Below are 16,290 nucleotides of genomic sequence, written 5' to 3'. Positions count from 1 at the left end.
CCCAGCCCTTGGCCCTACAGCACAGAGATGTCACTTTGAGCAGGGCTACCCAACCAGTGAGTGGGAAGGAGGTCATGGCTGTGCCTTGGGCCAGTGGGGGCATCTGGAGGGCTTTGCTTTTTATGTGGCACAAGAAATAGACATCTAGAGTGGAGAGGACCCCTTTCTTGCACACAGGGCCTGTGGAAGGGAAGCTTGTGGAAGGAATTCACTTACCAGGCTCTCAGTCTGCCAGTCTGGTCTGAAATCCAAGCCTCTTCCACACTTCAGCATCCTCTGAGGAACAGCCAAGATTCCATAGGCAGGGGGTGCACTGGCTGGGGAGCCTCGCTGTACATGGGAATCACAAAATACCTTTTTAAATCTCCATCTCAACCCCAGAGATTCTAGTTAGTCCTTATAATAATCATGTGTAAAAGTACTTTAATCATGCCCTTTTTACAGATGGGGAAATAGGTTCAGAAAGACAGTCATTTGTCCAAGGTCACACAGCCAGCATTCAAATGTAGGCTGGCTCCAGAGGCTGTGTCTTAACCACTGCACTGTTCTCCTTCTAAATAACCACACATTCTGTACTTTTATGGTTTCCACTATTAATTATTTATCACTAATGCCTCTTCTCATTGATAAACTCCACAGAAGTTTAAATACACAGATTAGGAAACATAAGGTAGATGACTCCTAAATCATGCCCTTTTAAAAAACATTCTGTTTCTAATATTCAGAAAGATCAAGAAATCCACAGAGGCCTTCACTTTTCAGAGTCTCCTAATGAGTGTAAACAGCCTGTCACTCAAGCTGGCAGGTCATAGTCTGCAGCCGTGCTTCAGTCAGACAAGTTCACCTTGAGAGTTAGCACTGAAGCTCTTGGTTATTTTCAAAACCAGAAAAATATCATTTCTCTTTAAAAAAAAGACAACTGAGATGCAGCACTGACTAGACCCACAAGGCTTGTTGAGGAGTGAGAGTTAGATCCATCTCTGCTGCCAGAGGGGTGGGCTGGAGGCCCATTGAAGTCAGTATGAGAAACATCGGCTTCCTTCTCTTCTCTGAAAGCTGGTCGACTAGTAAACTGACCTGAGACAAGAGAGGTTTCTTTGTGATAATTGGGTTTCCCTGTAGACAAGTTGTCAGGCAATGTCAACTGTTGGCAATTCTAATGGCTTCTTGGTTGAGTGGAGAAAAAAATTGCTGAATGGCTCTAAAACAACTGTGTATTCTGACCTCTTCATCAACTCTCTCTGAGCACTGTTTCCAGAAAAAAATGAATAGAATGAAACTCATGCCTATGAAGCCATTTTATTTTCCCAAGAAGTGATTTGCTCCCACCTTGCAAAGGCAAGGTGCTGTCTTCCTGACTTCTGCCTGCCACTCCTACTTCCACATCTGCTCTAAGGCGGCCTGGCTCACAGATGTTGGAATCCCAGCTCATTTCCCACTATCTCCTACTGACACCCAGTTGTTGCTGGTGCTGGTGGGGCAGGCAAGAGTACCTAATGCCTTTATCTCTCCACTCACCCCTCCCAAAATGAGAAATAATCAACGGAAACAAACCAATCCAGATGCTGAGCATGAAACCAAAAAGTAAAATTCCCAGACCTTTCTGGGAATCCCCATTCCTGAAGATGGGGCGAATATAACAAGCTTTTGCACTTTGAACATGTTTTTACATTAAAATTGTTAAAGACCAGGAAAAAATGCGTTCTTCCTTTTTTATATTTTTCTGTGAGGCTGAAAATTAATTTCTTCCTTCATACAGAGAGGAAAGGATTGTGGAATTAGCAACAGAAGATGGTGGGGGCCGAGGAGAGGATTCCTGTTCCTCACTAGTAAGGGAACGTGTAGTAAGGGAATGTGTCTCATTCTGGATCTCATTAGACAGATGCATCTAATGTAATTTTGTTCCTTTTTCATTAAGACATTTAATTAGAGACTTAACCGTGATTTTATTTTAATATTTTTCAGATTATTTTACTTTGGAAATTTACAAATCTCTTGTGGAACGCATCATGCATGTTGGTTCAGAAAATAAGGACACTGTGTCAACCGAGCACCCTTTTGTCCAGGAGCCCAAGGGCTGGTCTGTCCACAACCTACCAGGCAGTCAAATTCAGGGTCAGCACAACACTGCCAAGATAGCCTTTTCTTCCCCACTGGGGCTAGATGAAGGCACAGACTAAAATCGGGGTAGCATTGGGTGGGGGAGGCCATTCATACTGAGACAGTTGGGAAAACTGGTGGGAGCAGCCCAGAGGGCTCTCTGCGGCTCACAGCACTCCTGGACACTCGGGACAACCACGGGCTTAGTGAGGAGAGGAGAGGACGCGTGATGTGAGATCCCCTTCAGTTGACCTGTGCTTGTCTCTACAAGAGGATATCCGTGTATCTCCTGTGCTGTCATTAGCATTACCTCACTTTACCAAACAAAACCATACAAAACCATTCGCTATGGTGAAATGGAAGCCCAGAGAAGTTAAACAAATTGTTCCAGGAAGTATAACTTGGTGGCAGAGCCAAGACTAAAAGCTAAGTCTCAGGACTCCCAGTACGTGGCCGCCCATAGCGTGACTGCTGAGCATTACTGGCTCATGCTGCCTTTAGGCCATTTTGCTTTAGGAACTTAGCATTGATGCCAAGGTCTATTTTGGTGGCTGGGGGCAGGGGAGGACAGAAGAACACATAATAAAAGTAATGTTTCTTTTGTTAGAAAACTTCATAGTTAGGCAGGGAGGACCAGGGAATAAATAATTTAAAGATGGATGACCAGAGACATATCTAACACCCATTTATTCCCAATGTACCCCAGGCTGGCCTCAGTAACCAGACATGTAACTTCCACGAGCCATGCTTCCTGTGAGTAGTTATGCTGTCGGTCTTCCTCCTGCCGGGAAGGCACTTCTTACATAGGCCAGTGACACTTAAGGCAGATTTGAACTATGTGAATTTAAGACAGTGTGACCTGAAAATATCAATTAAGTCTCACTGGTTACCCAAATTTGAAAAAAAACCACCACAACAAAAATTCCTCACACTAAAAAAAAAAAATCATACAACTTCAAGGCATGGACCCATATGAATTACATATATCCTGTCCATGCTACTGCCAGACGACAGTGTCACTTCAGCTGCTTGATGAAAACACCCTGCTTCCTTGGTCAGTGGGCTGTGGGTCACTGTCATGTGTACCTGCACTAGAATCACCACAAGGGATTTCAGTCACTTTTGGGCTGTTATTTTAATATTCATTGCTACTTAAACATTTAAAACTTCTTGTACCACATAATGAAATCATCCAAGATTTCATTAAGTCCCACTGTTTGAAGGGGTGCTAAAAATCAGATCTGAAAATCTGTAAGTATGCAGTGGAAGTTACGTAAGATGCCATTGCACAAGCTGAATAACCACTGAGACAGGCCAAGCAGTGAATTCAGTGAGTTCCCAAAGGAAAGTATTAGAGAAAATGTTGGGAAGAAAAAAAAGAAATATTAAAGGATAAACATGTTATGTTTGTGGATAAATACATTTTGAGATAATAGTTCCTCCACTTTGCATTCAACTATTATTTTTCTTTAAGAAAAATTAACAAAATCTTTAAATGAGGTCTTTATGAATGCACCCTTAACATAAGTAAGAATACACTGGACCTAAGTGTTATGGGTTGAATTATGTCCCCCCAGAAGATGTTGGAGTCCTAGCCCCCAGGTCCTGAGAAAATGACCTTATTTGGAAATAGGGTATTTCCAGATGATCAAAATAGATAAGGTCACTAAAGTGATTCCTGACCCAGTATGACTGGTGACCTTATAAAACGGGGAACTACAGATGCACAGACAGGTAGGCACGGAAGGAATACGACATGAAGACACAGGGAGAGTGCTCCCTGGAAGCTGAGGAATGCCAGCAGCCAGCAGGAGCCAGGAGACAGACATGGGACACATTGCCCCTCAGTGGGGAGCAGCCCTTGATTCCACACTTCTGAGGCTCCAGAACAATAACACAATGCCTTTTTGGTTTTAAGCCACCCGCTTCATGACAGTTTATGGCAGCCCAAGCAAATGAATACTCTGACCAATGTTTGTTGAAATGACTTATTTTTGAGGAGGTACAGATGGTCCCCATGTTTTGGCCTACAGGGACCATGAGGAACACACCTCAGGGGAAGGGAATGCCTGGGCCTGTTAGGCTTCTAGTCCCAAGGGGAGAGCCTTTTCTGTCTAATCAGTCATTCACAAGCACTATGACTCCTCTCTCAGGTGAACTTCTGAGAGATATTATGATGGGAAGTGAGGCCTTTGCCTCGGGTGCTGAGATTGTGGGGATAGCTTGGAGCATTTGTCCGGATGACCAGGCACACTTCCCAGGGTCCAGGTCCCACTTACAATAGGGTTGGGTAAACTGGTGGGAACAGTCAGGAAGACTGAAGCTTGCCTAAGGAAGTCAGAGGCAATATTTGTAACCTGCATTTCTGTCAAAAGCCAGGTGTTTACAGATACAGAAGAGCATGGTGAGATGAACAAGTGATGGGCAGGTGGAGGGCAGGAGCCAGAGCTGAGGCCGCAGAGGGGGTGCAGTGTGAGGTACCAGAGCCTAAAATGCCACACAGAGCCATCACGTCAAGGAGAATGAGACTGGGCTTTTGGTGGATAAAGAGCAGGCTGGTGGGGACAGAAACAGCTTGCTGTTTTTCCTAGCAGGGTCTCAGTGTAAAGAAGTGCTATGGGATGAACTAAGAAGAAGAGGTAGAGAGTGCATAGTCTGAGTTTGGGGGAAAGAGTTGCTATGTGGGGAAGCTCAGATTCCTCAATATGAGCAAATAATACACATGATTAGAAAATGGGAGGGCAGAGACAATAGCATCAAAAGAAATCCAAAGTTTGGTCCCTTTGTTCTTATGTGAAATACTGTTCCTGTAGATTGAAATTCTGAGGCCATAGAGATGAAATTTTAGAAATGGCCCCTTTGTCCACTATTTATTGCAAATTGGAGAGGAAAGTTTCCTTACTAAACACTATTAAAGGGAGCTCACTCACTTCTGAGTTCTTCTCTTGAACCACTACCGAGCTGCCAAACGTTGGCAGAGCTTCCACAATATTTTTAGGTGCAGTTGTGAGCTGTCATTTGGGGGTAGTAAAAACGAGGAAGTCTAGCTTGAGAGTATGTTCTCCAACATGGCCACGAGGATTCAGTTTGAAGAGAATGTTGATAAATGACGAGACTGGTAGCTGAGTTCAACTACAGAACTTGGCCAAGGTCAAGGCTGGCCTGAGTGAGGTCATTTGAGGGCCAAGGTGGTGACCAGAGTGGAGAGGCCCAGGAATACAGGCAGGGTCTCCTTGTCGGGGGCTGCGGAAATGATCTTGTGTAAAACAAGGAGCCTGAAGGGCATGGGAGGCAGGAAGGAGTGATGAAGCTCTGGAGCGATGCCAGCTGCGCAAAGCCGCTGCCCTGATCTCCGGCCAGCCTGAGCCACTGTTACTGCTGTCGGGAGCTGCATTAGTTTCCTGGGGCTGTTCTAAAGATAACCCCAAACTTGGTGGCTTACAACAGTGCAAAGTTACTCTCTCACAGTGCTGGAGGCTACGGGACAGCCCTGCCTTGCCTTGTTTAGCCACTGGTGGCTGGGAGAACTTGGCCTCCTTGACTGTATCACTCCATCCTCTGCCTCTGTGGTCACCACCTCTTCTCCTGGTCATATGCCTTCTCTCCTGGCTCTTATAAGGATGCTTGACTTTGGATTTAGGGTTAATCTAGGATGTGATCCAGGATGAAATTCAGGATAAGCCCATCTCAAGGTCTTGAGCTTAATTACTTATGCAGACCTTTTTTTTGAAGTAAGGTAATATTCACAGATTCTGGGCATTAGGAAATGGACAAATCTTTGGGGGACCACCATTCAACCCATTACAAGTACCAAGAGAGTCAAGAAACTAGGAGAACCTATATCTTTGTTGTTTAAAAAAATACTTTTTTTTGTCTCTGTGTCATACATATTGCCTGGGCTTGGATTTGCAGGTGGTGTTTATGGCAAGGCAAGCCAAACTTCAGGACTTCTTTTAGCCAAAGCTACCATCCCTAGTGATCTCTAGGTTAGTCTTCTCTCTCTTGGGCTCCCCAATCTAATCTTTTACAGCTCCTCTGTGCCCTTTATCCTGTGGTGAGTACATTAGAATGAATAACTCAGGGGATTTCAGAGACCATCTGATTCAGATGGTTGCAGGTGTTAGAATGGCTGTAACTGATTGTACTAGACCTGTGACAGGTATTATATCTGTTGTGACACCAGTCTAGCTAGAGCTGCAGATTCATCAGGCCTGTCTTCATAGTAGCCACTGCCACAGGTTAGAGTTTCACATAAAGTGAAATCTGTCACCTCTGACCCAAAACAGGCTCATTTTCTGGATGAGGAAACCAAGGCCCAGAGTGGTTGAAAGAATTGGTAAGGTGGTGTCCTATCTAAGCAGTATCTCAATACTTCATTTCCTATCTCAAAAAAACAATCAGATGAACCCCTAGATTTTCAAATTACTGTTTTTCCCCTTCAAAATACCTAGGTGTTGACCTGATTTTCTTTTATTTTTTTTAACAGCTTGCTACTCCTCTCAGATACATGGATCCTGTCACCCTACAAAGTGACTTATACTGTACAGCTGTTCTGCTCTGCAGCCCCCATCTGCTAGCCCATATAGAACAAAACATATTAAATGGGATTTTAGAAAAATCATCATAGTCTAAATTGAGACATCATTTGTTAGGAAACAAAGTATATGTTGGCAATTTTGCATCTGATTCTTGGCTTGGGGTCATTTGAGTTCTAGCAGGAAGAAGCAGGACCCCCTCTCCGGGCCTCCCTGTGCCCCTGCCAGTGTGTCCCTAACACCTTATTTCCCATGAGAAGTTCCCATCCTGAGGATGAGTGGTTTTGAGATGCTGAGCTCCCTGGAAATTTCAGGTTGTCCTGTTTAGACCTATTGTTAGAAAAGAACACACCTGAAACATCACATTCAACTCAGTTTCTCCAATAATTCTTTGGGCAGCTACAACTGAGGGAAAGATTGGCAGTATCACCTTGGATAAGGACGAAAAGGACAAGAGTGAGCATTTCAAGTTTGGGGAAAAAAATGAAGAAATCAGGCTATAATCAATCTTTCCCTTGGTCTATTTTCTCCTAAGGGATTTGTGCATTTGACATGATGGGATGACGGGACATAAGGTATACCAAGATAGATCCATAATGACTCCTGGGGGTGTTTCTCCTCTTGAATATGACATTTCCCTAGGGGGAAACTGCAAGTAAATTAGACGGGACCAGTCATTAAAGAAAGGGGTAGAGGAAGAGATCATCCAAGACTAAGAGATGAAATGGAACGATATGTAAGAGGGCAAATTGTGGAATAAACTGCATTCCCTTCACCTCCCACTGAAGCCTGAATTCCTGAAGTCCTTCTTGAGTCCTCTACTAATCTGAACTTTGCAAATTTGCTGGCACAATTAGTTACATTTGATTATATTTTGAGTGACTATTAGGGTTACCATACTAAGTGCTTGGCAATATCTGAGTTTAAAGATCTCATTTAAGCCTCACAATAACTCAGGGTGGATGGGGCAGATGTGGTCACTTCCACTCTACAGATTAGGAAACTAATGCAGAAGGTCACAGAATTTGTCCCCAACCCTAATCCTTGGACAGAGTGGGATTGACCTCCAAGGCTGTGTGTGACTCTCCAGAGTGTTCTAGGTAACGTTCTCTGGTTTGCAGCTCCTGTGAGGACAAGAAGAATGGCTTCACTTTTGTTTGTTTCCTTTTCATTGGGGAGGTTTGTATCATCAGTAAGTCCCTTTCTTTGTTTCTGGCTGCCTTTGTCTCTTCAATACCCACAGTCCTTATTTATTCCATTCGGGTTTGTATTTCAACCAACTGAAACCTAATCCCTGATACTGTTAGCTGAGAGGGAGCATCAAATATTAATCCTCCAGGGAAAGGCTTTAACAAGCAGATGCTGGAAGCGCAAAAGCCTTCAAGACTCACATGATTCTCTAATGATAGAAACTGAAGCAGACTGATGGCAAAGACGGTTTTGAGGAGAGATCTCCTCAGAGCTTCCAAACATAAAGAGAAAAAGTGTGGTTCATGAACCTGCAACATGGACACCAGCGGGGAGCTTGTCAGAAATGCAGAATGTGGGGTCTGCACTTCCGTGGATCCCCAGGTGATCTGGGGGTAAATTACAGCTTGAAAAGCACTGGTTTAATCTATATTTTGACTTCTTTGTCTGAATTCAGGCAAGGGGCTGAGCTCAGAGCTGGAACTTAAAGGTATAAAGAAAGCTCGAACCCTCTATTTTAGGAGATCAAGTAAGAAGGAACTTCAGGTAAAAGCAGCAGAAAATCAGATCTGGGCCTACAGTTACTGGCATTGATTCAAAACGGAATAAACAGGCCAACCTCAACGTGTGGTGTCTGAATTAGGAAAAATCTACTAGGTCAAAACCAATTCAAAGTGTTTTAGGTTTAGATAAGTAATATCTAGTTTCTCCCACATGAGGACAAATGTAAAATAGCCTCAAACCCGTATTAGCTGTTGGAGAGTTGGCCAGATCCCTATTCCTCCGGGAAGCAGTGTATTCATTTCTCTCACAGCTCAGTTCATGAATTAACTATTGCCCTGGAACTGAAATTGGAAGAGTTTCCTGAGCAAAAAGCAATTTCATTCCCCTCTGATTTTTTTCTACGTGCACGTTAGCTTGAAGCTCAGCATTGCCCCTCTCTGCGGAAGTGCTCAAAGCTGACCTGTTCCTTTCCACAGTATCATCTTAGAGATAAATTGGAGCCTAAGAATCAGAGGAAAAGCCAGCCCCAGAACCTGGCATTTTCTCAGCTTATCGTACTGACTTTTTGGCAAGTCTTTCAAACTTCAAGTGTTTAAAATTTTCACTAATATAATTTACCTCACCATCTTCTCCAGTGGTGCTGAGGGAAGGTTAATGAAATGATGCAGCTGCTTTGATCTCCTGGGGAGAAAAAGAAGCCTATCAACACATGAAATACCAGAACTAGGTACAGATGAGATTTTAAGATGAAAGGCTGAATCATTAACACAATCAGCAATCCGCATGAACCACACTGTTACCAGGCTGGCCCTACTTGTAGGTGTGGCCATGCAGTCATTCTGATGAGTGGCAGCTGAAAGAGGGCTTTGTCTCTAACACAGCTGACCCTTGCATTCTACTGCTGCATGCCTCATAAATGTGTCTCCATTTGCCTTCAAAATTACATCTGAAAACCTCAATTTTTGTGTTTTGATCTTTGCTCACCTCTTGCAGCTCAATCTTTATCACCTCCTGTCTCTCCTTGGCTGTAAGGATATTTTCTGTTCTCCAACATACTGGGCCCGCTCTCTTCACAGCATTTTATTATGACATTTATGCTTCTTTTTGCTCAGAAGACCCTGCTGTCCCATATTCCCAATGTTATCACCTGGCCAGTTTGCAGGATCCCTCAGGTCTCAGCTGCCTCCTCAGGGAAGGCTCTCAGGGTCTTCAAGCCTGGGCTGAGAGTCTCATCTAGTTCCAGCCCATCAAGTGTTTGAACCCTTTCTAATATTTCCCTGCTTATTCACCTATCCCCTAACCCCCAGACCAGTGGTTCTCAGACTTGTTTGCACATTTAGAATCACCTGGGGACATTTCATAGCTCCACATATCCACACCCCAGACTGATGAAATCACAATCTCTGGGGCTGGCATTCAAGTAGCAGTATTTTTTAAAGCTCTGGTGATTCCAGGGTACAAGTCAATCTGAAAACCACTGTAAAAGGTTGTAAACTCCTGAGAGTGCAGACAATAACAATTACCATAATGCATGGTATGTAATTGGCTCGCCTCGAGCTTATTGAATGAATGAGTGAATGAAGCACTGGGGCCTCAGCTTTGTAGATCCTGACCTTTGTTGCCAGGTCACCACTGGGGGATTGGGCTCCTAGGTACCTGAGGCCCTGAGATTTATCTTCAACAACAGAAACCAGATAATTTTCTTTTTAGGAAATGCAACCAAGCTGACCAAATATTTTCATCACCCTTCCCCTCTTTCTCCCAGCCATTCGCTCCTTCTTTCCCCAATAAGGAAGCCTGCTTAGAAAGCCAAATTAAGATTAGATAAGAAGAGGGAAGGAAGCTAAAGGTCTACAGGATGTTTTTATTGGGCTGTGATATCTGATAAACATCAACTTTCTACTATAAAGATACCATAGATTGGATATTCTTGACGTTTGAGACAAGGTATGTGAAAGGGCTTTGAAATCCATAAATCAGCACTGTTATCATTATTACTTCATCTTGCTTATTCCCAAAAGAGATACTCAGAGGGTCTTGTGAATGCACTAGGTTATAGGAATATGAGGAAGGAAAAGGGCAGCTGCTGCTCCTGGGAGAGCATGTTACAGTCTCCTGAGAATGGGCCATTGGCACAAGATCAATTAGGGGCCATTTGTTAGGCAGGATTCGTTGAGTTCCGAGTATAGAAAACCAACTTAGATTCATATAAGCATAAAAATATTTACTGGGGAGATCAGAGTAGTTTAGAAAGTCAAAACTAACATCAGAAAAGAAAAACACAACCTAAAAGCAGAACCTTGAGAGGGCTGTACCCAGGGTACTTCTCATGCCCACCCCTGCCCTGTGTCACTCACCTCGGCTTCTCTTGTGTTGGGTCCCTTCTCTCCGCCTGCAGGTGGGCTTGGGACATGCAGTGGGTCTGAGGGCAGCTGATGGCTCTGGACTAACACTTTCCCAGTCTCACCTCCAGAGAGGAAATGGCTGTCTCTCCTGAGCTTCCATTACTAGGTTCCCTGGGAAGGACTCTGATTGCTCAGGATGAAGAGGTTGCCAGTCCCCGACCAGTCACTGAGGCAGAACACAGGAGTACCTGTGTCTTGCCAATGAGTTTCAGCCCCAGGCAAGTTCACTATGGATTCAATATGACCAAAGAAATGACAATAGAACATTCTTCATGTCAATCACTAGAATCCCATCCACTCAGAGAGAGTCTGCATGCAGCAAGCTGGTCTCTGCCTCTGGGCCTCTCTACCTGCACAGCCATCCTCGGTGCTGCCACCACTCCAGTCTTGTCTCTGCTCTCCTACAGCTAAGCCATCGTGTCACCCAGAGCACTGGGCGGAGCTCTTTATATAGAGTCATTAACAACATATTGCCCACACATATTGTAGTAAGCTAGCCAACCAGGGCCAGGTGAAAATCCTAGCCACAGGAACCTTCACTTTATCCACAGCCTGTAAAGCACCAGGGCAGGGGTTTCTCAAGGAAGGCAAATGATCTTCTTAGAACAGCACCACTTGCTGGCAGGTGTTTGCTAAAGGAGACCCCTGGCTCCAACCCTTACAGTTCCCAGGGAAGCAGATAGGATTAACAGGCAGAGACTGTTAGTTGCATATTTTAAGGAAAGGTACAAGGTCTAAATGTCCCTCTGCAGGGCAATTACAATTACAATGAAGAAGAATATTTCAAACCCTAGGTTCAAAGTCCATTTGTTTGGAAATCATGTTTACTTGCTTTTATGTTTCTACCAAAATTAGGATGACCTTTACCTCATAGCAATCCAAATCTGGTAAAATAAGATTATGATCATAACTTCTGGCCTGAATGAAATAACGAGGGTGGAGATAGCTATCCTGCCCTGAAAAAGGTCGTGCTGTGTACTCATTGAGTTTTGGCTGATTCAAAGACCAGCATGCACTCACTGGGGCCCTCTGCAGGTCTGGGGCCTGGAGGCTCTGTGGCTGAAGAAGCCCTCCTTTGTCCAAGAGTGCAGATGCTATTTAAATTTTATCTAGTACTTCATTTAATAGGGGGTGAGAAAGTGAGACCCTTGAATAAGTTTCTATTTTTTATTGTCCTGAAACTTTCATTTTACTGCAATCAAAAGATTCCAAGGTGGTCTTGTCTAGAAGAAAGAGGCCTTTGGCTGGTCTTGGTTGGACCAGTGATGTTCGCATGGTTCTTTCTGATGGTCCAGAGTTCCAGAAGCAAGGCAGAGAATGCACTGGCTTCCCTCAAAGTGAAAGCTGGAATAAGCTGCTCTGGCAAGAAACAAGAAACATCTTGAAGGAGTTGGGAGGGCAGAGGAATAAATGACAGGGCAGGGATGATGCTCCTAAGGATTTTATGTTGCCTGTGAATGTTTGTTCTGGCAAAATGATGTGAGGGACAGAGTTTTGTAAGTCATGCTCATATGAAGCCTGAGAGATTCGACAGCATGGGGACAGGGCAAGGAAAGCAGATTTTCCAGGAATAGGATATATCCAGAGTAAAACAGACAGACGAGAGCTGTCAGAGGGAGGGCCGGGTCAAGGACCACAATGCTAGTTGGGCGGCTCACCAGGCTGGGAGCATGGGGTGGGGCAGCATTCTTCACATTGCCTTAGGTGTCTCTTCCAGCTAGCGACCCAGGAAAATCTGATGACAGCAGCATTCTTACAGCTCATTTTAAAGAGCACTGCTTTTCTGCTGCAGGCTTTGCAGACTGTGTTCCCATACAAATTGCTGCTGATTGCCACATTTTAAATAGGGTTCTTTGGTGAGGCCACAGTTTGGTGTAGGAAGAATTTTTTTAATTGCTATTGAAAATAAACACTGCATTGATGCTTCTGCTCTCTGCTAACATAATTGCTTTCAGGGGTCAAATCATTTTTTGCTTAAGCAAATGAATTCATAGACCTGTGGCTCTACAGAGTGCAGCTCCCTCTCCTACTCCACAATCAGACACAAGAGTTTGGAAGCAGGGAACAGAACATAAGAGAACTGAGTGTTTCTGCATAAGAAACTGAGCTGAATTCAAAGTTTGTGTGGACAGGGAGAAGGAGAAGGTATAGGCGAAAAGAGAATCAGCTGAGCATTATGACAGGAGGATGGGTCTTGAGCAGAAGAGATAATGAGCAAAATGCCTGAAGCTGGCCCTCCATCAATGAAACAGCAATGGCCACCCTTCAGCTGTCTCACTCTATTGAAAATATTGCTATACTATGCAAATAAGATATTAACAGGTACTACTCATTTGAAAACCATAAAGGCAAATAGTGCTTGCAAATTTTGATTTAAAAATGTTTAATTTTCATGTATGTCCTTTGATGCTCTGTACTGTAAGCCTTGCCCCCAACCATTGGCCCAGGATCTTGGCTCACCTGCCTTGTGCAGGGTTCTCTGGGAATCAGGGAGAAAGGGGCGATCGTCCTTGTGTGGGTCCACGTGAGGTGGGAAGAAGGGAGTACCAGCAAACAGAAGACAAATGATGAGAGGATTTGGCCAGCTCAGAAAATCAGAGCCAGCAAGGCCCGGGGGAATGCAGGAATGGCACCAATTTCCCATCCATTTGGCAAGGGTTGACCCACTCTTTTCTTGATTTTTATAATTCATTTACTTTGTTTCTCTTTCTCTATGTATTTAAAAAGGTTTTATTTTATTTATTGTGTATTTTTGTGGCATCAGACATACCCATTGCAGAATAAAACAACTCTTGAGCTCTATAGACTTAAGCATATATTTCTTAAATATAAGCCACTATCATTTAAATATTAAAAGGAAGGATCAGCCCTAAAAGCTGGAGTACTGCCACTTGAGATATAAAGCAGGGAAAAGACCCCCACCCCACCTCCCAGAAAGCCTGGACCCCCGGGAACTGAAGCGGCCCTGGAAGATACTCTCCCACCCTCTCCCAGGCCCACTCCCAGGTTTGCTTTGTCATGTGAAAATGGCTTCCCAGAGGTACCCACCCTTGTCACAGCATCGTCCAGCTTCTCTCTCTCTTCCTTGTCTTCTCTCCATGGCTGATGGCCCACATTCCCTTTCCTTGAGTCTGTTTCTTCCTCTCTTCCTCTCTGAAGCATCTCCTTGCCACTGCCTTCCCAAGCTGGGTCCCACATGGCAACACAGGCATCTTAGAGGGTGGGTGTGTTTTGGGGGTAGGAGTGGAGATGGGGAGTGTTGCAGGGGAGCAGTGCTTGGGAGGGAAACCCACCTTGGGTGCAGTTTAGCCCACAACAGCCCTAGGCACTGGCTCGTGTGAAGGCTGTCTGGGAGCAGCCTGGGTGGTCTGTCTGTACATCAGTCTGTCTCTGTTTATGCCTCCAACTCTATTTATTTCCTTCCCTATGTCTTTTTCTCTTTCTTTCTAGCTCTGTCTGTCTTATATCTTTGTCTATCTGCCTGTCCAACCTACCTTCTCTCTGTACCATTTGTCCTTCCTTATCTTCAAATGATGCTGAACTTGGAGAAGAAGCCTGTTGAAGCAGGGACAGGATACACTCACAAGGATCCTCTCTTTTGTGTCCAGACAACATTTCACAAGTGCTTTGGGACCTTTTTAAAGGAAGGCAGTATGTAGCTGCAACGAATAATGTTAGCAGTAACAAGTAAGGCTGTAAACCACTTTGTAATTTTATGTTTGCTTCTATTTGGTTTTAAATGCTCATGGAGTAAATGGGTATCATTTCAATAGATGGGATGTTTTATTTACTACACTGGTCTCTGTCTCCCTGGGCCTTCCTGAGAGGATGCACTCTCCTCTTTGCCAAATAGGAAGTTAAGAAAGAGGCAGGCACTGTATTTCTAGCATCCTGCAGAGCAAGTCTGCTGGCCATGAACCTGAGGGCAGTGCAGACAGCCCCCTGGGGTCTGCTATAGTTATAGTTTCAGCTGGTGTGAGGATTTTGCCAAGAAATTGAAAATTTCAATGGCATCAAAGCAGGTGCATCTCCCAGAGCAGTCACCGAGGCCCCTTTAATGTGCTCACACAAGCCCGTGTCTCACCTAAAAAAATGCCCTGGATGTGCCTGGCACACAGGCACAGAAGATGAGCTGCGTGCATGAAACAAAATCAATGAGCCTTTCTTTATCCAGCACCATTTCATGTTCTTCACTGGGTTTAACATAAACACATAATCAGGTTGGGCAGGCAACTACCTAATCGAGCACCAGGAGAAGGAGTAGTCGCTTACAATATAGCCACGCTGGGTTTGCTGCATTTGAATTTTGTGTTAGACCACTGAATCCTGATTTTCCTATCTTCCAGGTGAAACATTTAGAGGTCATTAAAGTGAGTTGCAAATAAAGGTCCAGACCTGTCATCTTTAAATTCAATACCGTCAATATTTATTACAATAATTATCTGTGCCCTGCACGGTGTTGGGTCCATGGGAGCATGTACAGACGGCTAAAGATGACCTCAACGTGAGATGGGAGATGCAGAGGGTCATGAGAACTTAAAAGCTCTCCTGAAGGGCGTGGGGTGATGCAAAGGGATGTGAGGAACACAAAGGACTTCGGTGGGGGGAAAGGGAGGCAAAAGGATGTGGAGAGGAAGACAGCTGACAGCATGGAATGCTGCAGACTGGAGCTGTGACTGGAGGCAGTAAATAAGATTAGACCAACAGTCATTTGGAGGGGAGGCTGTGAAAGCCTTCCTGAGACTGTGGATGGTCATGGGGAACCACTAAAATTTCCTCTGATTTTTAAAACCAACGTGAGTTTATGTTGCAGGCTGACTTAGAAATGGGGATTTTGTTGTGCACTTACACTGTAGTAGACAACGCAAGGCTTTGAGGTCAGAGAGACTCAAGTTCAAATCAGAAACTCTGCACATATACAGATAAATGAAACAATCCTAAGGACTGGGCTGCTTCCCACTCACTCTCTCCCTTCCCTTCCCTCTTCCTTCCTTTCTTTTGTTTCTTCTTTTTCTTCCCCACTCCCCTGGGGTATCAGAATGTGCACTCTGAGTGATGAAGGAAATGCACCAAAGATGTGCTGTCCCCCCCACCGCCCCCAGGGCTCCTGCCTTGTCACTGCCCAGCACCAACCCAGATAGTGAGCCCTAGGCTGATTTTCTGCTAAGAATCCATTAATGGGAAAGCAGTGGAGAACAATGCAGACCTTACCAAAGAGTCCTTAGGGGGCAGAGGAGGACATCCCACAGAAAATAAGAACCTCCTGCTATGTGCTTTTAAGTCACCTTCTGACAGTATGGTCCCTGACGCTACTGTCTTTTTCCTCTCCTCCAACAGCATCCACTGGCTCCCCTCTCCTCCCTTTTCTTCTCTTCCTATTAAAAAAATTTCCTCCCCATTTAGGCAGAGCATCTAATCCTGCCCCAACAGCTAGCTGCAGTTTGCATGCATCTCACCATGGTGAGGACCTGTCCTCCATGGCCATCTAGTGGCATCTTCTGTTATTTGGACACCTCCTTGAACAACACTTACATGGGGTTCTTTCATTTAGGCCCTTA

At 44.6% G+C, this 16,290-nt stretch overlaps 1 long non-coding RNA gene across 2 annotated transcripts in view; it reads right to left on the bottom strand.

Annotated features, from left to right (window-relative positions):
• Window positions 1-241: 241 nt before the first annotated feature.
• LOC118974154 (uncharacterized) overlaps window positions 242-16,290 on the bottom strand; it is a 29,262-nt gene continuing 13,213 nt past the window's right edge. For both annotated transcript variants that reach the window (XR_012132193.1, XR_012132192.1), the window contains one exon: window positions 242-330. This is a non-coding gene — a long non-coding RNA (uncharacterized lncRNA). The remainder of the gene's footprint in view (window positions 331-16,290) is intronic.

This window comes from Manis javanica, chromosome 6, assembly GCF_040802235.1.
Source record: "Manis javanica isolate MJ-LG chromosome 6, MJ_LKY, whole genome shotgun sequence".
NCBI classification, from domain to species: Eukaryota; Metazoa; Chordata; class Mammalia; order Pholidota; family Manidae; genus Manis; species Manis javanica.
The sequence above is the reverse complement of the archived record's forward strand: the minus strand, read 5'-3'. Positions and strand labels throughout refer to the sequence as shown.